The sequence below is a fragment of the Loxodonta africana genome, unplaced genomic scaffold (genome assembly GCF_030014295.1).
Source record: "Loxodonta africana isolate mLoxAfr1 unplaced genomic scaffold, mLoxAfr1.hap2 scaffold_225, whole genome shotgun sequence".
In the NCBI taxonomy this organism is placed as follows: Eukaryota; Metazoa; Chordata; class Mammalia; order Proboscidea; family Elephantidae; genus Loxodonta; species Loxodonta africana.
The window spans coordinates 76,030-102,793 of record NW_026974960.1 but is presented as its reverse complement, the minus strand read 5'-3'; the positions used below and the strand labels follow the sequence as shown (position 1 = coordinate 102,793).

Genomic DNA, 26,764 nt, shown 5'->3' with positions numbered 1-26,764 from the left:
CACAATAGTCCCTCCAACTCTTTAAACCATTGGAACATCACTTTATAATTTGAAATGTAATGATATACACATTATTACACACCTGATTGTTGTCTTAAGCCACATAAAAAAAAAACATAGTGGTGAAAAATTTATATAGAGACGATGATTTGATGAAATAGTGGTTTGCCTAATAATAAAACTTAACATTTTTATAAGATTTTTCACTGTAATTTTCAAGGAAAGATTTGGAGCCAATTCTTGAACAATGCTCTTGGCAGGCTGAAGAATTTTTACCTTAATAGAAGGTGAAGAGCAGTGGATTGTTTATTTTGCCTTCAAAGAGAACCAGTTCCAGAGCAAAGAGGAGGATTCAACTCCCATCAAGGAAGAACAGCCAAGAGCCGAGCGTATATTATGGACCTGAGATCCCTGCACTGAGAAGCTCCTAGAAGCAGGAGACTGAGATAGAGAGAGGAAGCTGTAACCCTGAAGATGGTAAGATGCCATGACAGGAGAGACCGAGCAACAGGGACCTGGCTATAGGAGATGATGGCCCAGGGAGAAGGAAAGCTGAGTGCCTTTGGAGAGAGGCCGGCCCAAGGCCAGGCAGAGGCACGCCTATGAGCACAGGAGGGAAGAGGCTGTCCTGATAGAAAAACTGTATTCTGAGTGTTGTTGAGCCTGAGCTATAACTGTTACTTCCCTAATAAACCCCATAATCGTGAATATGGACTATGAGTTCTGTGTGGCCATTGCAATGAGTTATTGAACCCGGCAGAGAAGTAGGGAGTGCTGTGTGAGGGACAGTTGGTGTCAGAGTTAGTGAAGATGGTGGAGAGAGGGTAGTTTTTTCACCAATGCCTTCAATGCAGCTTCGATTCCTTCCTTTTATACCATCAGTTCTTGATCTTATGCTACCTATTGAAATGGTTGAAAATTATCCAGTTCTACTGCAGTGGCTGTATTAATATCAGACAAATTATACTTCAGAAAAAGGAGTATTATTGGGAATAAGTAGGGACATAACATAATAAAGGTTCAATTCTCCAAAAAGATACAACACTCCTAAATGTGTACGTGTCTAACAACAGCGCTCCAAAATACAAAAACTAATAAATCTGAAAGGGGAAATGGACAAATACGCATTTATAACTGGTATCAGTACTTTTCTATCAATAATTAATAGAGCCCTGCTAGTTGAAGTCCAAAGCATCTGTATGAACCACTCATGGATGTCTATGTGTGTGTGTATGTGTGTATGTATGTATATAGTATAAAGAGAAGTAATACAGAAATAAACATAGATACATGTTGTAGTCCTTGGGAGGTACAAACGGTTAATGCATTCAGCTGGTAACCAAAATGTTGGAGGTTTGAGTCCACCCAGAGGCACTTTGGAAGAAAGGCTTGGTGATCTACTTTTGAAAAATTAGCCATTGAACTGACACACTTGTGTGTCAGTACTACTCTGACACACATGAGGGGAGGGGTCACCATGAGTCACATCAGCTTCATAGCAATCGAATGATTTTTTTATGCATTCTGCCAATGTTTGTCTTTTAATTGGTATCTTAGGCTGGGTTCTCTAGAGAAACAAAACCAGTGAGGTGTATATATATATATTTATATATAAATAGCTTTATATCAAGAAAATGGCTCACGAGGCTGTAGAGGCTGGTAAGTCTCAAGTCCATGGGTCAGGCTTGTGGCTTCTCCTGACTCACATAGATGCAGGGACTGCAGAACTGAAGATCTGCAGGTCATACAACAGGTCTGTGGCTCACAGGCTGCAAAGGCTGACAGATCTCAAGATCGGCAGGTAAGCTGGCAGGCCGCGGCTCACAGACTGCGGAGGCTGGTGAATCCCCAAATTGGAAGGTAAGCTGAGAGTTCAAGTCCCAAAAACTTGAGATCAGATGAAGAGGAGCCAGCTGCAGGATTCAGAGTGAGCAAAAGCTCAAGAGCCTTGCCAGAAAGTCCACCTATATTGGATGCAGTCCACACCTCCGAGGAAACTCCCTTAGATCTGATTGGCTACTCACAGCAGATCCCATCATGGAGGTAATCACATTATATCACATCTCATCATGGAAATGATTGCATCGTTATTCGACTGCTAAACTACATCATAACTGCCAAAGCACTGAGAATCATGGTCCAACAAAGTTGACACACAACTTTAATGATCCCAATTGTGAATTTAATCTATTTAAATTTAAAGCAATTAATGATAAGGAAGGACTTATGTCTTCTACTTTGTAGTAGGTCATATATGTATTTTGTTTCTCATTTTCTTCACTACCGTCCACTTTTGTGTTTGACTGATGTTTTTCAAGTGTACAATTTTGGTCCTCTCCTTATTTCCTTTCCTTATATTTTTTAACTTCTTAGTGGTGACCATGAGGATTACAATTAATATCTTATGTTTATAACAATCTTCTTTTAATTAATACAAATTTAGCTTCAACAGTATACAACATTCTGCTTTTATTCAGCTCAGTTACCTCCCCTACTTACGTTGCTGTTACAAAAATTGCATCTTTATACATTGTGTGTCCATTAAGAGAGATGTGTAAGTATTTTTATGCATTCGTGCTTTAAATCATATATGAAAAAAAGAGGCGTGATATAAAAATATTACTGACTTTGTTTTATCTAAGTAGTTACCTTTACGGAGTCTTCGTTTCTTTTTATGGCTTCAAGTTACTGTCTAGTGTCCTTCCGTGCCAGCCAGGATGATTCCCTGTAGCATTTCTCATAAGGCAGTTCTGCTGCTAACATACTCCCTCAGGTTTTGTGTATCTGGGCATGTCTTAATTTCACCTTCATTTTTGAAAGATAGTTTTGCTACATATTGACATCTTGGTTCATAGTTTTGTTTCTGTATTTTTTTTCCAGTACCTTAAATACATCATTCGACTATTTTCTTGTCTCAGTGGTTTCTGATGAAAAATCAACAGTTAAACTTGTTGAGACTCTCTTGTACATTAGGGGTCACTTATCTGTTGCTGCTTTCAAGTTTCTGTCTTCGTCTTTTGACATTTTGATTATGTCTGTCTGTGGATATCTATGTATTTACTGTCCTTTGAGTTTATTGAGCTTCTTGGATATCTAGATGACATTTGGGAAACTTCCAGTCATTACGTTTTTAAATATTCTTTCTGTCCTTTCATCTTTCTTTCCTTTCTGGGACTCCCTTAATGAGTATATTTGTATGCTTGATGTTGTCCCGCAGGTCCCTTAGGCTCTATTCATTTTCTTCATTCTTTTTCCTTTATGCTCCTCAGTTAGAACAATTTCAGTTGTGCTTTTTCAAGCTTACATTTTCCTGCTTTCTTGCTCAAATCTGCTGTTGAGCTCCTCTAATGAAATTTTTATTTCAGCTATTCAACTTTTCAGCTCTATAATTTCTATTTGGTTCTTTTGTATAATATTTCTTTATTAATGTTTTCTACTTGTTCATACATTCTTCTCTTGGTTTCCTTTTTTTGTGTGTGTGTCTATGGTTTGTTTAGCTCTTTGAGGAAATTTAAGACAGTTGGTTTAAAATCTTTGTCTAGTAATCCCAATATCTGTGTTTCCTTAGGGATGCTTTCTGTTCATTTCTCTTCTTTCTTTCTTCTTAACAAATGAACCATCCTTTTCTTTTTTCTTTTTATGACTTAGAATAGTGTGTTGCAAACTGGATATCTTAGATATTATAATGTGACTCTGGAAATAAGATTCCCTCCTGTCATTAGGGTTTGCTTTTTTTTTTTTTTTAATTGTTGAGGGCCAGTCATCCATTTGCTTAGTGATGTTTCCAAACTATTTCTGCAAAGATTGTATGTCTTCTCATGTGTGGACACTGAAGTTCTGTTCTGTTATCTCAGCAGTCAGTTCATGACCTGACAGTGCTTTCTTTAAATGCTTGTAGCCAAAAAGAAAAAGTAACATTATCCCAGTCTTTGCAGATTGGCTCTGAACTGGCACGTTCTTTCAATGCTAAGCAAGAGTGCCTAAAACTCTGCCCTAGCCTTCACTTCCTGCCCCCATGGAGCCCAAAGATCAGCCAGAGATGCAAGCCTAAAGCTTTGTCAGGATCTTTATGAGCATGTCTTCATCCTTAGGCAAGAACATTGCACTTCAGATTCCTCAGTATATATGGTAGCCCTTCAAAGCCCTTAAACCACCAACCATTGTCCTCTCAGCCCTTTTTCCAAGCTTTTGGATGTCTCTGCTGTTTTCTCTGTCCTTCATCCTTTGACCCTGCAGGTAGGACCAATTCTTTTTAGCTTCGTACTTCTGAGTTTCCATCACATCATACATTTTTTCTTGTGTGCTGTTGAGTCAATTCTGACTCATAGTGACTATAGGATGGAGTAGAACTTCTCCAAAGGGTTTCTAAGGCTGTAATCTTTATGGAAGGAAACGGTCATATCTTTCTCCTGTGGAGTAGTTGGTGGATCAAATCAAAAGGTTTAGCAGCTGAGTGCTTAACCACTGCACTACTGGGGCTCCTTTTGACATCATGCATCATAATAGATTTTTAACACACCCCTCAGAAACATAGAAGTCCATAAATTGTCAAGGATACAGAAGATTTAACATGTAAAAAAATACCAAATTGCTATATGTGTATTTGTGTGTATTATCTAACCATGAAAGAATATACATTCATCTCATGCACATACATAACATAGTGTGTATAAAAATTAACTGTATACTGTGTTATAAAGCAAGTCTCAACAAATTTCAAGAGTCTGCAATAATATAGAGGATACTATGTAAGTACACCATAATTAAAAAAAAAAACCATCTTAGAAAATGAAAATACAAAATCTCCATTTTTTTTTTTATGTAAGTACACCATAATTAAAAAAAAAAAAAAAACCATCTTAGAAAATGAAAATACAAAATCTCCATGTGCTTGGATATTTTAAAATACTATGAGTCAAAAAAGACATCATAATGAAAATTAGAATACATTTTGAAGTGAACAATTATGAAGATAGTGCATACAAAAATTTGTGCAGTACAGACAATATAATATAGGAAACTTATAGCCTTAAAAATATAATTGGAAAGAACAAATCTTGAAAAATAAGTGAGTTAAACATCCATTCAAAATGTTGGGAAAAAACCAGAAACAAACATTCATAGGAATCTTTGTTTCTATTAATGATTGAATACATGCAACAGATGATCAACAAAGACTAAAGTTGATTCTTAGAAAATGCTAGTAAAATTGACAAACTTTAGGCAAGATTGATCAAGTGAAAAAGAATGAAGATATAAAAAACGAATATCAGGAATTAGAAAGAAAATGACTACAGATCTTGCAGAACATAAAGATAATGTGAGAATGTTATGAACCGTATTAGCCAATAAATTTGCAAATTTAGGTAAAGTAGGCAAACGTATCATACCATGTAAGTTAATAACAACGATTCAAGAAGAAACAGGAAGCAAAAGTAATTCCACAACTGTTAATACAATTGAATTAGAGCTCAAACTATTCTCAAAAAGAAAATTTCATATCAGATGGCTTTTCCTGCAAATTCTGCCAAATATTCAAGAAATATTTCACAAATTCTTCAATATAAAAGGAAATATATACCCAAACTCATTTTATAAAGCTTGTAGAATGAATATTGATACCAAAACCTGACAAGAGCAGCAGAAGATGGGAAAATTACAGGCCAATGTCACTGATGAACATAGATGCAAAATATAAAAATAAATAGGCAAAACAAATCCAGCAATACTCTAAAGAAGAATATATTATGACCAAGTTGGGTCTATCCCAAGAATTCAAGGTTAGTTTAACATTCAAAAAGGAATCAGTATAATTTGCCATATGTACAGGAAAAATAAATGTGATTATATTAATAGGTGTAATAAAATAAGTATTTGATAACCTTCAGCATCCACTCATGTTTTTTAAAAGAACATCTAGCATGCCATGAGACCAGAAGAACCAGAAGGTTCCCAGCTGCTGTCGCTGAACATTTTGATCAAAGAGTCCATAGAAAAGCCCTGATCAAAAGGGGGAAAATGCAGAACAGAATTTCAAATGAACCCTAGACTTTTTGGAGCCACTGAGGGTGAATGAACTCCTGAAACTATTGCCGTGAGATAATCTTTAAACATTACACCAAAAGCATTCCCTTGAATCATCTTAAAACCGAAGTATGAAAAAGAAAAAACCAAACTGTTGCTGTTGATTCCAACTCAGAGACTCTGTAAGACAGAATAGCACTGCCCCATAGAGTTTCCAAGGTGCAGGTGGTGGATTCAAACTGCTCTTCTTTTGCTTGGCTACCGTATCACTTAACCACTGTGCCATGAGGGCTCCAGAACATTAGCTTACTTAACCAATAAAAATGGTCTACCTTGAGCATATGCTCTTTTAAGAACTGTCTACATGGCATCAGATTGACAACAGCTACTGAAAAGATTAGATAGGAACCTTAAGGAGCAGTGGGTTTATGTTAATGACAGAGGAACAACTCAGAAAAGGAGGGTAAGAATGGTTGCACAACTTCAAGAACGTAGCCAGTGTTATTAAATTGTACAGGTAGAAACTGTTGAGTTGGTGTATGTTTTGCTGCATATATTCTCAACCAGAAAAAATACAGGTAATAATTAACAAAAAATGTCAAGGAGAGCTAAATATTTTGAAAATAAGACAGAGTTGCATGTGAGGGAATGAGTGGGGTGAGCTGTTTTAGATTAATAGTAAAAGCTTATGGGAGCAGGATATTTGAGGAGATAACTGACCTATATCAAAGGAGAGAATAGCTGTATGAAGTTCTGAAGGGAGGGATATTGCCAATAAAGGAAAGAGTTGTTTCTGAGGCCCTTAAATAACCAAGTGTTTTGGCACATTTGAGGAAGCTCAGGAAATAAGTCATGGCTAGTGTGGAGTGAACCGAGGGAAGACTGTTAGGAAATGAGGTTAGTATGGTGAGCAAGCCCCGCATCATGAAAGACCATGGGAAGGATTTGGGAATTTTTCCTAATTGCCATGAGAAGCCACTGAAATGATGCTGTTATGTAGATTGTAAGAGGGAAGATCGGTGCATGGAGTCCAGTTTTAACCAAGAGATGATGGTGGATGTAAGGTGGAGGTAGTGAGAAGTGGATAGAGTCAGGATTTATGTTAAGGTAGTGCCAAGAGTCCAGAATATGTCAATGGATTGGATGCAAGATTTGAATAAAGGAGAGAAATGAAGGATGATTTCTAGGTTTTTGTCCTGAACAACCCAGAGGATAGTGAGAACATTTGCTGAGATAAGGAAGACTGGGAGGTAGATAAGACACTTGGACGAAGAATTTTATTTGAACCACATTAAGTTTGAGATGCCTAGTAGACATTCCAGTGGAGATGTGAGGTCAGCCATTGGTGAAGGAACAGGGCAGAGTATGTAAATGAGGGTATCCTAGGGCTCAGGTGGAATTGACTGCCATGAATTGGCTCAGATAACCTAGACAGTGAGAAGTGATGAGTGATGTTACTTAAACAGGGCATGGAAATCAATGAAAAAGGTGTGGGAGTGGCAGGGAAGCTAAGGTAGAGAAGTTTCTCTCTCCCTAAACCTGATTAGCTGGATTTGAAGACATCATAAGTTCCTGTATGAGAAATATCCAGCAAATTACCAGTTGATTTAATAAATTGATAACAAAGTCTACCTTTCAGCCAAAGATTGAAAAGCAAACAAACCAATTGTCATCCAGTGAATTCTAACTCTTATCAACCCTATAGGACTGAGTAGAACTACCCCATAGGGTTTCTAAGGAGCAGCTGGTGAATTCAAACAGCAGACCTTTTGGTTAGCAGCTTAGCTCTTACCCACTGCACCACCAGGACTCAGACCAAGAATAACACATGTGAGGAACTTACTCCTTAGTTCAATCAAGTATGTAGAAATTGAAATTTGTAATTTTGGAGATTCCTCTCTTTTTTTTTCGAAATGGGGGGCATTGAGATGGAGGATTTTCCTATGCCCACCATCCTAAGGGATTTAGTTAACCCATAGTAGAGACATTGTAAACATCTGAAGAAATTATTACCTTTGAGAAATTTGAGGGTGAGTAGGCATATCACCTGGGACCTCTTAAACTCCTTTTAAAAACCTGACTTGAAGACTCACCTGCCTTTTTGAATAAGTGCCAGCTTGAATAGGCAGGGTTCAGGGAATTGCCAACCAAAGGTATGGTTTCTCCAGAGGCCTCCAAGGGGTGTAAAAGAAGAGCAGAGCCAGACCCCGTGCTTGGGACACACCCTTGGTATGAAATATTTGAGTGTGTGTGTGGTGAGGGGAGCACTGGGTGTGGGAGAGTGGGGTGGGTGGGTAATAGGGAAATGCCTGGTTTTTTTTTTTTTTTTTAAGAAACAGTTTTTTACTTTTTTTTTTTTAATTACAATGAACAGTTCAGTGGAGACACATTCCTTATCTGCAGGGGCTAGTGGAATTGCTGATAGCTGAGAATGTAGCCTGCTCTCCAAGTGCCAGTTGGCATTTTGGAGAGAAAACTTGATGTTTGGAACACTGACTGGCCCTGCGTTTTCTAAATAATTAAGGGTGGTGGGGTGGTGGTAAGAGAAAGAGGATGGTCTATGAACACTGACCCTGGAAAATTAACCCGAGTGTGTGGGTTGTGGATAGCAGGAAAAGAACATCACCCGCAAATGACAGCAGTGCCTTTATTTATTTATTTATGCTTCTTTTTAGTTCTGAGTTGTTTTTAAGCCATAAATTAATGGGGCCACCATGAATTTTCAGAGAATGAGTTTTACAAAAATCTAAGTGTTTTAAATATTGCCAGGATTTACTTATATACGCTGTATATGAGAAAAGTCCTTCCAGTTATAGGGAGGAGAAAGAAAGTATATTCAGGAATTAAATTTTCACAGTTCTCTGAATTCTTATATTTCTCCTGTTGTCCATTTTTCTTTTTTTGTCCTTCATCCACCCCTTCCACCTTGACCCACTGTCTTCATCATCTAGTACTGCCATAACAGAAATACCATGAGTGGATGGCTTTAAGCAAGAGAAATTTAATACCTCACATTGAAGTAGGCTAATAGTCCACATTCAAGGCATCAGCTCTAAGGGAAAGCTTTCTCTCTCTTTCGGCTCTGGAAGAAGGTCCTTGTCCTTAGCCTTCCCATGGTCAAGGAGCTTCTCAGGTGCAGGGACCTTGGGTCCAGAGGACATGCTCTGCTCCTGGTGCTGCTTTCTTGGTAGTCTGAGGCCCCCAACTCTCTGCTTGCTTCCCTTTCGTTTTATCTCTGGAGAGATAAAAGGTGGTGCAGGCCACACCCCAGGGAAAGGTGACCTGAGTGAGGGTGGTGTTACAATCAATCCCACCCTAATCCTCTTAAAGTAAAATTACAATCACAAAATGGAGGACAACTACACAATAGTGAGAATCATGGCCTAACCAAGTTGAGACACACATTTTTTAGGGTCATAATTCAATCCATGACACCCACCAAACCAAACTTGTCACCATCAAGTTGATTCCAACTCATAGAGACCCTAGTTGATTCGAACTCATAGAGACCCTATAGCATAGAATAGAACTATTCCATAGAGTTTCCAAGGACTAGTTGGTGGATTCGAACTGCTGACCTTTTGGTTAGCAGCTGAGCTCTTAACCACTATGCCACCAGAGCTCCTCTTGATCCACAGTCCACCCTAATTCACCACTGTGTTAGAAACTAAGGTTTTGCTACTCTGAAATAAGAACCTTTTACTATACTTTTGTGTTAGTGGTTGCTTTTGGTACGTCTTTAAGCACTGAACAGTTACCTCATACCCGTTAAAAACCCATTGCCACTGAGTCTATTCCAACTCATAGCGGCCCTATAGGGCAGAGCAGAACTGTGCCATAGACTTTCCAAGGAGCGCCTGGTGGATTTGAACTGATGACCTTTTGGTTAGCAGCCATAGCTCTTAAACAGTACACCACCAGCGTGGGAGGGGTTTAATTGATAACATGATGTCTGGGCTCCAAGGGAGATGGAATGGATGTGCAGGAGAAGGGCATGCAGAGTCTGCCTGTATAGTCCCCAGAACTCTGTTCAAGATCATAACACACCTCAGTAATCACTTGAATCTAAACATACAACTTTAACAGTTGATGTAAATGACTTTACACATGAATTTTGGAACTCAACTCTTTCTCAGTGGAAGTTCCTTCAACCTAGCCGTTTGTTTGTATTCCCTTAATAATTATGAAAGCTAACAATTATTGTGTTCATTCTGTGTGTAAGGCCTTTTTCTAAGTGCCTTGTGTGTTTTATTTAACCTGTGTAACAACCTTTTGAATAAGACCCATTTTAGAAATGGGAAACTGAGGCAGTGAGAGGTAAAGTAACGTGCCCAGATCACCCAGCTGATAAATTGAGTTAGGATTTAAACCCAGGCAGGTTGTTTCAGAATTTGCTTATGTAATCACTGTACATGACAGCAGTGAGCCCTAGTGGCTCTGTGGCTAAAGAACTTGGCTGCTAACTGAAAGGTCAGTGGTTCGAACCCACCAGCCTCTCTGTAGGAGACAGATGTGGCAGTCTGCTTCAGTGAAAACCCTATGGGGCAGTTTTACTCTGTCCTTTGGGGTCACTGTGAGTTAGAATCGACTTGATGACAGTGGGTTTTGGCACATAATACTAATGTGCAGTGTATTCTGTATGCCGTGTATATGTTCAGAAACTAATTTTCCCAACATTTATGCCATATATAGATTACCAATCCAGTTGCCGTTGAGTAGATTTTCACTCATGACGACCCCGTGAGTTTTCAGAGTAGGACTGCCCTCCATACGGTTTTCAATAGCTGTGACTATTTGGAGGTAGATTGCCAGGCCTTTCTTCCAAGGCAACTCTGAGTGTATTTAAACTGCCAACCTTTCAGTTAGTAGCTGAGCACTTAACTCTTTGTGCCACCTAATACATATATATACTAGGAGGTTTTCCTCCTTATTTGTACTTTAACGTTTTTTAGACTCTTACGAATACTTGTTCCTGGCAGTGAACTGGATGCTAAAGAACAGAATAGGCACATGTAACCCTCTCTCACCTTCTCCCTCCCCTCTTTCACAGAGATGAAATAAAAAGGAATTAATGAAGACAGATCACTGGATTAGGGCCCATACTCAGGGCTCTAACAGCATGGGGGGTTTCTCCTGTCACTTCAGTTCTTGTTCAGGAATTGGTACCTGCTTTTTGTGAATCACAAAGACCAGTGCTGTATATCAAGCCATTTAGATTTGGGGTATGGAGCAGTGATTTAAAAAAATTAAATTTTATTTTCAGAGATTTTTTCTAATAATTGTTTACATTTATTTATTTATTTTTAAAGTTAGACCCTGCTTTATTTTAGAGAGGAACAAACTTTCAAAGTTTTTAAGCAAACATTGCTCAGGGCTGGGCTTTTTTTTTATATTAACTTTTATTGAGCTTCAAGTGAACGTTTACAAATGAAGTCAGTCTGTCACATATAAGTTTGTATACACCTTACTCCGTACTCCCGCTTGCTCTCCCCCTAATGAGTCAGCCCTTCCAGTCTCTCCTTTCGTGACAATTTTGCCAGCTTCCAACTCTCTCTATCCTCCCATCCCCCCTCCAGGAATTGGCACCTCCTTTTTGTGAATCACAAAGACCAGTGCTTTATATCAAGCCATTTAGATCTGGGGTATGGAGCAGTGATTTAAGAAAATTAAATTTTATTTTCAGAGATTTTTTCTATTAATTGTTTACATTTATTTTAATTGTATATTCTAAAACCCCTACAAAAAGGCATGAAATAATTGTTTAAATTTTAATTCATATGGGTCAAAATGTATGTTAAACTACCTATCGTCACCTTCACAGTCGTCGTTATGTTTGAGCCAATTGTTGTGGCCACTTGTTACCAAGTATGACCTGCTTCTCCAGGGACTGATCTCTCCTGACAACATGTCCAAAATATGTGAGATGAAGCCTCGCCATTCTTGCTTCTAAGGAATATTCTGGCTGTACTTCTTTCAAGACAGATTTGTTCATTCTTTTGGCAGTCCATGGTATATTCAATATTCTTTGCAAACACCGTAATTCAATGCCTTCAATTTTTCTTTGGTCTTCCTTATTCATTGCCCACCTTTCGTGTGCGTATGAGGCGACTGAAAGCACCATGGCTTGAGTCAGGCGCACATTAGTTTTCAAGGTGACATCTGTACTTTTGAACACTTTAAGAGGCCTCTGGCAGCAGATTTGCCCAATGCAATGTGTCGTTTGATTTCTTGACTGCTGCTTCCGTGGGTGTTTATTGTGGATCCAAGTAAAAATGAAGCCCTTAATGACGTGAACATTTTCTCCGTTTATCATGATGTTGCTTATTGGTCCAGTTGTTAGGCTGTTAGTCTGTAGTCTTTGATCTTCAGCAGTAAATGCTTTAAGGCCTCTTCACTTTCAGCAAGCAAGATTTTATCATCTGCATATCTCAGGTTATTAATGAGTCTTCCTCCAATCCTGATGCCTTATTCTTCTTCAGACCAGCTTCTCAGATTATTTGCTCAGCATACAGGTTGAATACATATGGTGAAAGGATACAACGGTGATGCACACCTTTCTTGACTTTAAACCATGCTGTATTCCTTGTTCTGTTTAGATGACTGCCTCTTGTTCTATGTACAGGTTTCTCATAAAAACAGTTAAGTGTCCTGGAAATCTCATTCTTCCCCATGTTATCCATAATTTGTTATGAGCTGGAGTAGGTCTCAGAAATAATGTACCATTTCTTCCAGTTGGTTGTGCATGGCTGCCTACTTCCCTAGGTGGTAGCAGCTAAGGCCTGTCTCAGAAACACTCTCCTCCCCACTTAGCATGAGTTTTCACACTGCTCCATCTTCTTTCCCTTGTGTGTCTCCTGCCCTCCTCAGTGGCTGGGGAAAATGATAGTAGTCCACTGATGAGATTTATTCTTTTATTATACTTTATTTTATTATTTGTTTTTATAACATAGTTCTGTTAAAATCAAGGGTAATAAAAATGTTTGTATGATGGAAGTGGATAATCCCACCCACTGTGTCCATCTAAAGTTTCATGAGAAAACTGTGCCCACAACAGAGGGCTCCCACTCCTCTGGCTCACTGTATTTTCTCCTTGTTTATTTGCTCTTCCCTCTTTCCTGATGGATGCATGGAACCACTGAGCTTCAGGACTCCACAATTCTGCTTTTCATACCAGTGTTACTGTAATCTTGGGTTCATGGGCTGCCTTGCCACAGATTTACTCATTCTGTTTCTGTTAATTATTTCATTACTTAAAAATCTCTCATGAATTTTTCCAGAAGTACATTCTATTCCTCAAAAACTTGGAAGCAATGGGAAAGTATGCAAAAAAAAAAAAAAAAACAAGAAAACATACGTAACGCATAGAATAAATTATTAACGTTCCGATATGTCTATTTTCGTGCTTATATTGGCATGTATGTGTATTAGAGTCTCTGGTTGATGCAAATGGTTAATATCTTGAGCTGCTGACAGAAAGTTGGAGTTCAGGTCCACCCAGAATTGCTATGAAAGAGAGGTCTGGCAGCCTACTTCCGAAAACCCAGCCACTGAAACCCCTATGGGGTACAGTTCTACTCTGGCACACTGGTGTCATCATGAATCAGAACTGACTCAATGGCAACTGGTTTTATGTGTGTATTAGCACACACATTTATGTATATTAACACAGATATTATATCCTGATATTTTCATTCAACATTAGTCTTTTCATGGTAATTTTTTTTTGTTTTTTTTTAATGAGGGCATTAAATTACTTTGTAATATTCTGTGTGCATGTACTATATGTTTTTTAGCGATTTGACTATAGTTGCAATAATGTGCATGTTTCTAGTAATCTTTAAGCTATACTTACATCTTTTTAACATACATCTCTGCCATTAAATCTCTTTGTTTAAGTGTTGTTTAACACTCATTACGCCTAAGGGATGGTCTCAGAAGCAGCCCTGATCAATTTTTCTCCCTCTTACTCATGAAGCCCCTTAATGTATTCCAAGGTATCAACTACGAAGGATTTTACGTCCTTATTGTTTGTTTATTTTTCATTCAGTCAATATACTCCATGGGCCAGAAATAGTCTATGTTACGCAGATACAGTGGTGGAAGGTACACACTGTCCCTGTCGTCATGAGCGGACAACCCAGTGCAGGTGGGAGGAGCACTGGGGAAATGCAGCTGAGAGCAAGGACAGACAACCCTCCAGGAACCACACTGGACTTCAGAGAGGCTTGTTGGCTGCTGTTCACCTGGCAGGCTTCTAGATACCCAAGTACCCTTGGGCTTGGTGCCTGCTCCTCGCTCTGTTGACACCCTCCCTCTAGGATGCCTCAGTGAGTTTACTGCTGTCTATTTGTAGCTAAGGACATGAGGTTTATACCTCCATCCATTCAGACTCCTCCTGGGTCCAGACTCATATATTCAAATGTGAGCCTAACTCTCTGTATTGACCTCTTTATGCATTATAATGATACATTCCTCATATGGCCATCATGAAAAGCAAACATGAAAGGAAAAGCACAGGAGTGCCTGGCACCAGTGTAGGTACTCAATGAACATTAGCTGTTGGTATTATCCTTGACATCTCCGTGTGGGGTGAAGTTTTATTACCGGACATCTCCATGTGGATATCTAACAGCTGCACCATGTTATCTAGGCTATGAAACAATTCTTGGTTCCAACCACCATTCCGTTCTTATCGATGAATTTCTCAAGGCTTCGGTGATGGGAGTGTGTGTTTTTCCACACAATGGACATGATTAGGAATGGTAGGCCAGGTCCTGCACAATAAATTGCTCCAACATTCCTATGGGTGACCATTGAGACAAGTTTCAGCCAACAAATGTAGCAAAGAATTGGAACTACTCTCAGCTGTTCATGTGAGTACTCTCAATCCAGAATATCTGGTAAATCAACTGTTAGGGATTGAATTGTGTCCCTCCAAAATGTATGTGGAAATCCTAACCCCTGTACCTGTAATTCTGACCTTGTTTGGAAATAAGGGGCCTGCTTTTATTATGTGAATGAGGTCATACCAATGTAGGGTGGGTCCTAAGCCTAACTCTTCTTAGTTATAAAAGGAGCAGAATACACACAGACACAAACAGGTGAAAAGGAAGACAGACAAAGAAGACAGATGCTTCTAGAAGGCCAGGAACACAAATGATTGCTGGCATCTACTAGAAGCTGAGGTAGACAAGGAAGGACCTCCCACTACAGCCATGCCCTGAATTCGAACTACTACCTGCTAAACTGTGAGAAAATAAATTTCTGTCCTTTAAAAGCCATCCAGTTGTGTTATTTTTTGTTATGGAGGGACTAGGTAACTAACACACATACCCGTGCTTATAAGTTCAGCCCAGTGCAGAATAATTTTCTTCCCTCCTTGGTCTAGCCCACCCGAACCTCCTCTTTCCCTATCAGTGTCCTTTGCTTTCACCTAAGAGCTATGACAGAGTCCGCTTGATGCTGACGCATTGAAATTTCAATTTATTTTTTATTTATGATTACTATTAATTCCAATATTTTCTACGGTTTTCAATGGAGACAGTCCTATAATCTATGAATAGCAGTTATACTTTTTTTGTACTAGCTTACACTTCCAGTGTTAAATGTTTAATAAAAATAATGATAGAAGCATCCTTATTTTATTTTTTATTAATTTTAAAGAGAATGTCCCACCCGTCACCATGAACTATCATGCTAGTTGTAGTTTTCCACGTTCGGGAACTCCTTTTCTGTTCCATGTTTGCACCTAGTCCTTATCTGTCCGTGTGATTGGATTTTATCAACCTGCTTTGCCCCCATCTCTTGAGGTGAGCATATGTCTTCTCTTCTTTCACCTATGCATGTGGTGAATGAAATTACTAAATCTTTAATGTTCACTCAAATTTGTATGCCTACAATAAACCGCCTTGATCATGGCATGTTACGTGGTTTACCCTTTGCTGGATTTCCTTTGCTGGCATCTTATGTAGGGTTTTGCATCTCAGTTACTGAGTGTGCTTGTCCTCTAACTCTTCTTCTACCTTCCTTCTCTAATTTGTTATCATTTTTAAACTAGCCATAAGGATCAAGTTAGGGGAGTGTCTCATGGTTTTCTAATCTCTGTTGACTGCGTACAAGATTAAAATGAGTGTTTCTTGCATGTTTGCTGGAACCTGACTGGAAACGATCTAGGTCTGCCATTTTCTTTGTAGGGAGATCTTGAACTACTGACCCATTTTATTTAGTGGTTAAAGGCCTCTTCTGGTGCTAATTTACTTGTAAAAAATTCTGATGCATGTTCTAGATTGCTCGAATCTCATCTTTAAATATTGATTATCAGGGCTTGTAGCCTCATGCAAGCCAATTAATCAATCCCAGATTTCCCCAAAGTCAGGCTCTGCAACTATTCCCGGTACCAAATTCCCTCATCTAAGACTTATTTGCAAAGAAAGAGACAACAGTATGCTATCTACGCAGTTGTGTATCCGCAGCCTTCTTGAGTCCATAACGTGAGGTTACAGTCTTCTAATACTTTTTTTGTAATTGTTCTCTTTCTTATTTTTTTTTTTCCTTTTTTCACTGCCAATACCGCCCCCCCCCCCAGTCTAGTAGTTTTAAAGTTGTGCGTTTCAGGTTCAAGTCTGTAATCCAGCTGGGATTCTGTGTGTGCTGCATGTGTGCATCAAAAGAACACGCTTCTAGAAGCAGAAAGCAGGCAGTGCGACTGTTGGGTGGTTGGCGGGGCGGGGGGAGGGGAGCTGCTGCCTAGAGAGGGCGCCCGAGGGAGGCAGGAGATGCCGGGCTGCCCACCGCGAGCCCGCAGACTCCAAGGAGGAGGAACCTGCGTGCGCCATGAGCCTTTTGAGACAGGCCCAAGCCCGCCCAGCTGGGTGCTAACCTCGCACCCGCCAGGCTTGCGGGTTCCCCCAGGACTAGGGGAAGCCTGAGGCCAAGGAGGGCAAGACCTAGGGTCTGGACCTGGGAACTGGTTCTGCCATATGTGATCGCAGCACTTATGCTGGGAAGGAGGGCAGGAAGCATATCGCAACGTGCGTCCGGATGATGACCCAGAAGGGCAGGAGTTGTGGTCACCCACGGACTCTGCGTCTGCATATGGACGCCCCCAGGGTGCAATTCCAGGAGCAGAAGGCAAAGCCACAGAGGCCACAGTGCACCTCGCCGATGCTCCCCAGGGGCATTGCCCTAAATTTGGGGAACAGTCCCTCCTCTGGGCTAGGGACTTTGTTTCCTCCATTGTCATCACTGACTGTGAGCAGACTCTTGTCTAGGCAGACTAATGAGGAGTTATCAAAATGAGCTTCAAAGTCCGGATTTGAGTTAAGGATCATAAATTAACACAGAGAAATAAGACTTTAGCAATAAGTGCCTGCTTGAAGCCCAAGTTGCCTGAAAACACGGAATTTCAGTCTTTCAGCTCCTCTGCTAATCTAGGGACTAAGAACAGGATCTCACTGGAGCTCAAAGATGTGGGGCACTGGGAATACTCTGGGTCTGTCTGCTCACGGCTGATTGCCTCATTCCCAGTTTTGTTATACAGCTTAAATACAGACCAGAAGAGGAGTTTGGGGCTTGACACCTGACGTCTTAACACCAGTTCCTGTTTCTTGAGGAAGGAAGAGGTAAAATAAATCAGCGTTTACTGTTTCCTTCTCCATCCCCGGAAGTCCTGATGAAGACCCTCTCAGGTAAGGACTGACAGGGAGTGGCTTGGTTTACTATTCAACTTTGTCCTTCAGTCACTTTGTTTATGTCCTGCATGTAAACTATTGTGCATTGAGAAGCATTCTAATTCTTGTGCAGAAGGACTAGACCTCCTGCAGAATGACTATATTGTGCCTCCCTCGGGCACCCCTGTCTGCGCAGCACCCCCCAACCCCAACTGCCGAACCGCCTCTCTCCTGGCATTCTGCTTCTAGAAGCATGTTCTTTTGATGCAGAGATGCAGCACACACAGAATCCCAGCTGGATTACAGACTTGAACCTGAAGACCTTATGCAGAATGACAATTTATGAACCACTAAGCTCAGTACTAAAGCAGGTACTTACCCCTCAGAGAAGGCCCTGGGGGAGGTTGACACCTGCATTCCCCAGTGCTCCTGCTGCTCTAGAAGTGCCTGAAATGCCTCTCTGGGAAAGGCCTTCAGAGTAGTAGGCTCATGGCCCACGTGGGAATTCAGGCCTATTTTTCTGTTAGAACATCTCATTTCGCTCTGAAAATATTATTATCCAGTTTATTCACCAGGCATGAGTACAGACATCTCATATTTTCAAAATTAACCCCATTCTCTAATACTAATGTGCCACCAAGAGTATATTTCAAAGTGTTTGCAATAGGCTAGAAAGTCTTTGCAAAGAGGGGAGTCCTGCGCCATGTTGTGCAGTGACAACAGGGTTGGCATAATATGTTTACCGAGATACCTACCACTTTTTTTTATTTTTTATTGTGCTTTATTTGAAACTTTACAGAGCAAATTACTTTCTTGTTCAACCATTTATACACAATTGTTTTGTGACATTGGTTGCAATATTCATGATGTGTCAATATTGTCCTCTCCTATGCTCCAGTTCCCCATTTCCATCCGCCATGATTCCTGTTCCGTCCTGCCCTCTTTTCAGTGCTTTTGGGCTGGTGTTGTACTTTTGGTCTCATACACATGATTGAACTATGAAACACTTTCTTCACGTGTGTTGTTGTTTGTTTTATAGACCTGTCTAATCTTTGGTGGAGGGCGAACTTCCGAAGATACTTTCCACTTTGTTGCTTTCCATAATTCCTGAAATTCCAAGCCTGCCACCTGAAGAACTTCCTTTAGTGTTTCATTTAGAGCAAGTCTGGTGGCGATGAATTCTCTTAAGCGTCTTTCACCTGAGAATGTCAATATTTTTCCTTTACTCATGAAGGAAATAACAGCCTATAGAACACCGGGTTAATGTTTCTTTTCTTTCAGTGTTGAAAAAATGTTGTTTTCACAGCCTTTTGGCCTCCATGGCTTCTGATGATGAATACAGAGTCATTCCAATTGTTTCTCCTGTGTGAGATGAGTTGTTTTCTCTCTAGCTTCTTTGAAGATATTTTCTTGGTCCTTGTTATTCCACAATTGACTATGAGGCATTTGGGCATAAAATTATGTGAGTTTAACTTGTTGGAGTTTGCATAGCTTCTTGAATCTGTAAGTTTATGTCTTTCAACAAATTGGGAAAGTGTTGAGCCAGTATTTCTTCAGATACTTTTTTCTACGCCACATATTTTTTCTACACCGTATGGAATTCCAATAAATAAATGTTAGATATTTTTGAATTTTTTTGAGGCTCTGTTCATTTTTTTTCAATATTTGTTCTCTGTTTTCAGATTGGATATTTTCAATTGAACTGTTTTCATCTCATTGATCCTTTTGTCTGTCAACAGCATTCCGCTGTAGAGCTGATCAAGTGAATTTTTTATCTCTATTTTTCTGTTTTTCCTGTCTAAAATTTTCATTTGTGAATGGTTTCTATGTATTTTTCTATTTTTCTAAGTTGTGCCTGTTACTTCTTTGAGCATGGTTAAAGTAGCTTTTTAAAGTTTTTGTCTATGATTCCAAGACTGTGTCTTACTTCAATCTTACAGAAAATGTCGATGTTGTTTGTTTTAGGAATCACTTGACCCAGTTATGTTCAGGCTGCAGGTTCTTTCCCAACTTCTGTGTGCTGTGGCTCAGATGTCAGTTCAGATTTTGAAGACTTTGCAGTGATATTTGGATGTAATCTATGGGAGTGTCACTCAGTCTGGGACCTTGTTGGTGTTCTAACCCATAATGCAGTTCTCAAAGGATTGATCTACTTCTTAGGGTCAGAGCAAAGCATATGCAACTGTGGGAGTGGGGAGGGGTATGAAAAACAACTTTATGGTATCCCCCTCTTGAGCCGCCTGGTCTCTGTCTCTCTGAGGCTCTCTGATGTCTGAGCAGCTACCTTCCTGGTCCACTGGCAAGAATGTTGGGGCTTTAATCTCTTCATTCTGCTGCACAATTAAGTGACTGGGTCTGCGTATGAGGCCAAATAATGGTAAGATGGAGAAAATGTAACAGAGATTCCTGTACATTATTTGGTCCTTATATACTTAGGTCAGAGAGAAGGCACACTGTTTCGGGTGATACTTCGAAACAGGTATGGAGAAAAAGGCATTAACAGGTCGATAGCTGCATACTAGGTGTTACGGATTAAATTCTGTCTTCCCAAAATGTATATATCAGCTTGACTAGGCCATGCTTCTCAGTATTGTGTGATTATCCACCATTTTGTCAGCTGATGTGATTTTCCAATGTATTGTAAATCATACCTCTATGATGTTAATGATCGAGGATTTGAAGCAGTTATGTTTAGGAGGCAGGGCTCAGTCTACAAGATTAAGTTGTGTTTTAAGTCAATCTCTTTTAAGATATAAAAGAGAAAAGAGCAGAGAGACAGGGGGACCTCAGTAGCACCAAGAAAGAAGTGTCAGGAGCAGTGCATCCTTTGGACCTAGGATCCCTGTGCTGAGAACCTTCTTGTCCAGGGGAAGATTGGTGACAAAGACCTTCTCGTAGGAGTGACAGAGAGAAAAAGCCTTCCCCTGGAGTTGGCATCCTGAATTTGGACTTATAGCCTCCTAGACTGTGAGGGAATAATTTTATTTGTTAAAGTCATCCATTTGTGGTATTTCTGTTACAGGAGCACTAGATATCTAAGACGCTAGGTACCAGGAGATGTACATTTCCCAGCTCTTTCGCTCCCAGGGACACTATGACTAAGTAGCCAATGCCATAAATCCATGCGAGCAGACTGTTCTGATTACTGCTTTGACTCTACTGTCTGTTATGGTAACCACACCCACCTCGTCTTTGTTGATTGAGTGCCACCACTTGGATGCTACCACCATGGGGTCCAGTCAACTGCATTGTAGTCAGGTGTCTTCATTCAGTTAGGGCAGTTCTCACTGTGGACTCTTACTTACATAAAATAGCAACCACAGAAGTCTTCAGTAATGCTGGGGCTTGCTTCCCAAATTTGTACCTCACTGCTATGGTAAAAAGAGAGCCCTCTGGGCACTCCGTGTGTGGGTCTGTGGGTCCAGCCTAATAAATCCATTCTAACATTCCAATTTCCCTCAGCCTTTGGATACCTTCTCCTACAGTATACAATGGCAGATCTGCCATTTCCACTTGATTTATTTTAGGCCACCACTTAATCCATGCTTCAGTAAACCAGCCAAATAAACTATGAGATCCTTTTCTAACCTCTCAAGCTGAAACACTGAATGAAGAATCTATGCTTCCTGGGCCTATATCAATAAACTCAGACTAATCCACCTTTATGTTGCTTGCACCGTTATCCCACACCCAAAATAGCCATTCCCACACATATTCACCAGGTTTCTGTATGTATATATTAGAAAAATCAAGCAGTTCTTTTGGAGTTTAGCATAGCTTTTCCTGGGTCACACTTCATAGCTCACCTTTTGGGGCTTGTTGGGACTGAAGTCTAGGTATAGGTCTAGAAGCAAAAATGGGCAGTGGCAGTGGGATGTTCAGCCGTGTCTTATAAGGCATCTGCCTAAGGTGATGCCCCAGGCAATGCCCCAGACACCACCCCAGGAGACAACTCAAACAAGACACTTCAGGCACAGCTTGGGGTAATCTCATCAGATGGAGGTGGAAGGGATAATTGTTTTACTGGGAAGGGTGCCTTAGCAGGCAAAGTTAGAGAATCTCTTCAGATGGGAGTAAGAGGTCTGATTCTGTTAGGAAGAGCGATTCAACAGAAATTGGAGGTTCATTGTCCCCCGCTTCCTGACTATCTGCCCATATGTCCTCATCCCAAGTTTCAGGATCCCATTTCTTCCCAATCAGTGCCCTTACTTTAACTTCAGAAACCATTTGAGGTTGGATATTCAACTGGCGCTTTAATTCAGTCACTCTTATGATAAGAATCTGAGTTTATTTTTGGCAGCATTAGCCTTGTTAGTATAAGAAATATGGTTTTCTTTCTGGGCACAAGTGGCAGCTTTCAGATCTTGTATGTGGTGCTTGAGCTTTGAGTCCATTTCTTTCATTCACCAGTGTGGCTAGCAAAAGCAGGACCAACCAAGCAGCTTCCTTATTATTCTTATTCTGACAAAATTATAGAAAAGTATCAAATATGTAATCAGGCAGAGCCTTGTCTCTCACAAATATTTGATCCAGTGGTAGTAGTATTTTGCGTATTTCTATTGTCACCTCCCACCATGGATTAGCAATAGCCTATTTACTACTGGAGACAGTCATCAGTGCCTTTAAGATTAGCCAGACTTGAGAATCAATTGAGAAAACTCATCCTTAAGATTTGGTTCCTCTGGAACCAGTGTAGGTACCAAATGTCTTAGCCTGGGATCTCTAGAGATGCAAAACTGGTGAACAGAATATATATATACACACATATATATGAAAAAAAAAAAAGAGTGTGTGTATATATACGTGTGTGTGTGTGTATATATATATATATATAAAAAAAAATTTTTTTTTTTTATGTGGAAACCCTAGTCGCATAATGGTTAATAGCTATAGCTGCTAACCAAAAGGTTAGCATTTCGAATCCACCAGGCGCTCCTTGGGAACTCTGTGGGGCAGTTCTGCTCTGTCCTGTAGGGTCACTATGAGTTGGAACCGACTCGACGGCAATGGGTATACACACACACACACACACACACACCCATATATGCTTACATATGTTAGTTGTGGCTGTTAGAGGCCATCGATCCTGTGTAAAACAGAATGAAACACCGCCTGATCCTGAACCATCCTCACAATCATTGCTATGTTTGAGCCCATTCTTGCAGCCATTGTGTCAGTTCATGTTGTTGAGCGCCTTCCTCTTTTTTTCTGACCCTCAGCTTTTCCAAGCATGATGAGCCTTTCCTGGGACAGGTCCCTCCTGAAAATATGTCCAAGGCACATGAGACGAAGTCTCGCCATCCTTGCTTCTAAGGTGCATTCTTGGTGTACTTCTTCCCAGATGGATTTGTTTATTCTTCTGGCAGTCCATGGTATATTCAGTATTCTTTGCCAACACCATATTTTAAATGAATCAGTTCTTTGGTTTTCCGTATTCACTGTCTAACTTGCTCAAGCATGTGAGGTGATAGAAAATATCATGGCTTTGCTCAGGCACACCTTAGTCCTCAAAGTGACATCTTTCCTTCACAACACTTTAAGGAGGTCTTTTGCAATAGATTTGCCCAATGCAATACATTGTTTGAATTCTTGACTGCTGCTTCTGTGGGCATTGATTATGGATTCAAGTTAAATGAAATGCTTGATGACTTCAGTATTTTCTCTATTTATCATGGTGTTGCTTACTGGTCCAGTTGTGAGAATTTTTGTTTTCTTTATGTTGAGGTGTAATCCATACTGAAGGCTGTAGTGGTTGCTCTTCATCAGTAACTGCTTCAAGTCCTCTTTACTTTCAGCAAGCAAGGTCGTATCAGCTGCATATCATAGGTTGTTAGTGAATCTTTCTCCAAAACTGATGCCATGTTCTTCTTCTTACAGACCAGCTTCTCAGATTATTTGCTGAGCATACAGATTGAGTAAGTATGGTGAAAGGATACCACCATGACACATAACTTTCTGATTTTAAACCACACGGTATCCCCTTGCCCTACTCAAACGACTGCCTCTTGGTCTACATAGATATTCCGCATGACTACACTTAAGTGTTCTGGAATTCCCATTCTTTGGTAAGCTATCCATAATTTGTCATGAGCCACACAGTTGAGTGTGCTTGTATAGTAAACAAAAATAGGTAAACATCTTAGTGATAGTCTCTACTTTCAGCCAAGATCCATCAGACATCAGAAATGATATCCCACGTTCCATGTCTTCCTCTGAATCCAGCTTGAATTTTTGGTAGTTTCCTGTCTGTGTACTGCTGCAACTGTTTTTAAATTAAATTCAGCAAAATTTTTCTTGCATGTAATGTTAATGACATTGCTCGATAATTTCCGCATTGCGTTGGACCACCTCTCTTTGGAATGGGCACACATATAGATCTCTTTCAGTCATTTGGTCAGGTAGCTGTCTTCCAAATATATTGGAATAGACAAGTGAGCACCTCCAGCACTGCGTCCCTGTGTTGAAACATCTCATTTGGTACGCCATCAATTCCTGGAGCCATGTTTTTTGCCAGTGCCTTCAGTGCAGCTTGGAGTTCTTCCTTCAGTACCATCAGCTCTTGATCCTATGCTACCTCCTGATATGGTTGAACGTCGACCAATTGTTTTTGGTGTATTGAGTCTTTGTATTCCTTCCATCTACTTTTGATGTTTCCTGTGTTGTTCGATATTTTGCCCATAGAATCCTTCAGTATTGCACCTAGAGGCTTGAATATTTCCTTCAGTTCTTTCAGTTTGAGAAATGCCAGGTGTTTTCTTCCCTTTTGGTTTTCTAACTCCAGATCTGTTCACATTATATTATCATACTTTGTCTTCTCCAGCTTCCCTTTCAGGTATTCTATTGAGCTCTTTTACTTTATTTTTCCTTCCATTCTCTTTAGCTACTGTACGTTCAAGAGCAAGATTCAGAGTCTCTTGTGACATCCTCTTTGGTGTTTGCTTTCTTTCCTGTCTTTCTAATGACTTTTTGTTTTTTTCATATATGATGTCCTTGCTATCATCCCACAACTAATCTGGTCTTCGATCATTAGTGTGCAGTGCATCAAATCTATTCTTGAGATGGTCTCTAAATTCAGGTTTGATATACTCAAGGGCATACTTTGACTCATGGACTTGTTTGAATTTTCTTCAGCTTCAACTTGAACGTGAATATGAGCAACTGATCATCTGTTCTGCAGTCAGCCCCTGGCCTGATTCTGACTCATGATATTGACCAAGTGAAGAGTGATTCAGAGAAAAACATGGGTAGAGTGTGACCTAATTTCCATAAAAACAAACAAATGAATGTACTTACATGTGTCCCGGCAAAAAGAAGTGTGTAAAAGGGTACATATGTATCTTTGGACACTGGACACTTCAGGGGAGCAGGTACAATATACTTATGTGGGGATGGCTCTTATTATAACTTCTATATACAAATCTCTATTGTTAAATGTGTTATAAGAATGTAAAAGCTTTTAAAGTTTAATAACATCATACGTGTATGTGTGTGTATTTGAAACTTTTTTTCTTTTGACTATTTTATATATGTGTTTTTTAGTTATCTAGTTTTTTTTTTAGTGTGGCTATAGCAGAGATACCACAAGTGGATGGCTTTAACAAACAGAAACTTATTCTCTCACAGTTTAAGAAGCAACAAGTTTGAAGTCAGGGCACCAGGTCTAGGAGAAAGCTTTCTCTCTTTGTGGCTCTGGGGGAAGGTCCTTGTCATCTATCTTCCCCTGGCCTAGGAAATTCTCAGCGCGTGGACGCTGGGTCAAAAAGACGTGCTCCACTCCAGGCACTTCTTCCTTGGTGGTATGAGGTCCCTCTCATTTCTGCTCACTCTTCTCTTTGTATCTCAAAAGAGACTGACTCAAGACTCACCCTAGTCCTGTAGATTGTGTCCTCCCTCATTAACCTAACTGCCTCTAATCCCACCTTATTAACATCACAGAGGTTAGAATTTACAACACATAAGTAATCACATCAGATCACAAAATGCAGGACAACCACACAATACTGGGAATCATGGTGTGGCCAGGTTGGCACACATTTTGGGGGACACTATTCAATCCATAACAATAGAGAAAACACTGTCTTCAATGCCAGATTCAGAGACTTTTATCAATCTATGAAGGGCAAACACAGATATTGAACAAAATTCAGACCAGCGAATTATTGCTTGCTCTTGTAACTAATGACTTCTTCTGGTCTCTGTACCTGGAAATGGCCAAAAAGAATTCTGTGAGGATTAATTCAGTTATTGCTAAAACATCTACTGCATTTACATGTCTACAGATAAGGAAGAATGCTGGACACCATGTGTGATTCATTAAGTAACACAGGGACTATTAGACTGTTGTTCTCCTTCTCTGATATGCCACTATCACCTTCTCCCCTTGTTGCTCTCCTGAAAAACCCACACTTGTATATTCTAGGCTTTTTTCCAGGATTGAATTTGCAGGAAGTTGAAGATATATCTTTGAAAGATAAAAAAGACTTTGGCCACATTGTCTTTAGACAGTCGAACTTCCCAGCCAGCCTCTGTGCAGGATGGGAATTCACAATCCCTCCTACTCAGTACCTCTGAGCAGGACGGGATTTCTGTTTCATTATCAGGAGACTGTGGAATTCACCCCTCTTCAGAAAACTTACTTTCCTTTGCCTCAAACTGTCCCTCTCAGGATCTGTCACGGTCACTCTGAGAAATTCACATGGGCAGCCTGTATGGAAGTGCCCATCCTAGAGTCCCTGCCCTTCCTTCCTTGCTCCGTAGGGCTTCCTCTGACACTTGGGGTCACATCTCCCAGGGAGTACACACCTCTGGCACTTCCAGGGATTCCCAGGCCCTGGGATACTGTGGATGGGACTTGGAACTCAATCTATTTCTTCCCATCCTCACCTTTGGTTATCTGTGTTCTGTCTTCACCAGATTTAGGAGGCCTTGTCTTCTCTTTGCTCATTTCATTTCAGTCAGGCTTTTCTATTCCAACTCTCTGATCTCAGGACAGATCAGGTTAGACCACAGGAAAGAGAAAGACCAAGCAAACATCACTGATCTGTGCAGAAGCTGCTGGGAAGGGATTCGAT

The 26,764-nt window shown here is 40.2% G+C and overlaps 1 long non-coding RNA gene across 1 annotated transcript; it reads left to right on the top strand.

The window, feature by feature from the left end:
• Positions 1–325: 325 nt before the first annotated feature.
• LOC135229330 (uncharacterized) lies at positions 326–25,490 on the top strand. The gene is made up of 3 exons (XR_010320113.1): positions 326–477; positions 17,564–17,711; positions 24,825–25,490. It is a non-coding gene; the product is annotated as an uncharacterized LOC135229330 (long non-coding RNA).
• Positions 25,491–26,764: the final 1,274 nt, after the last annotated feature.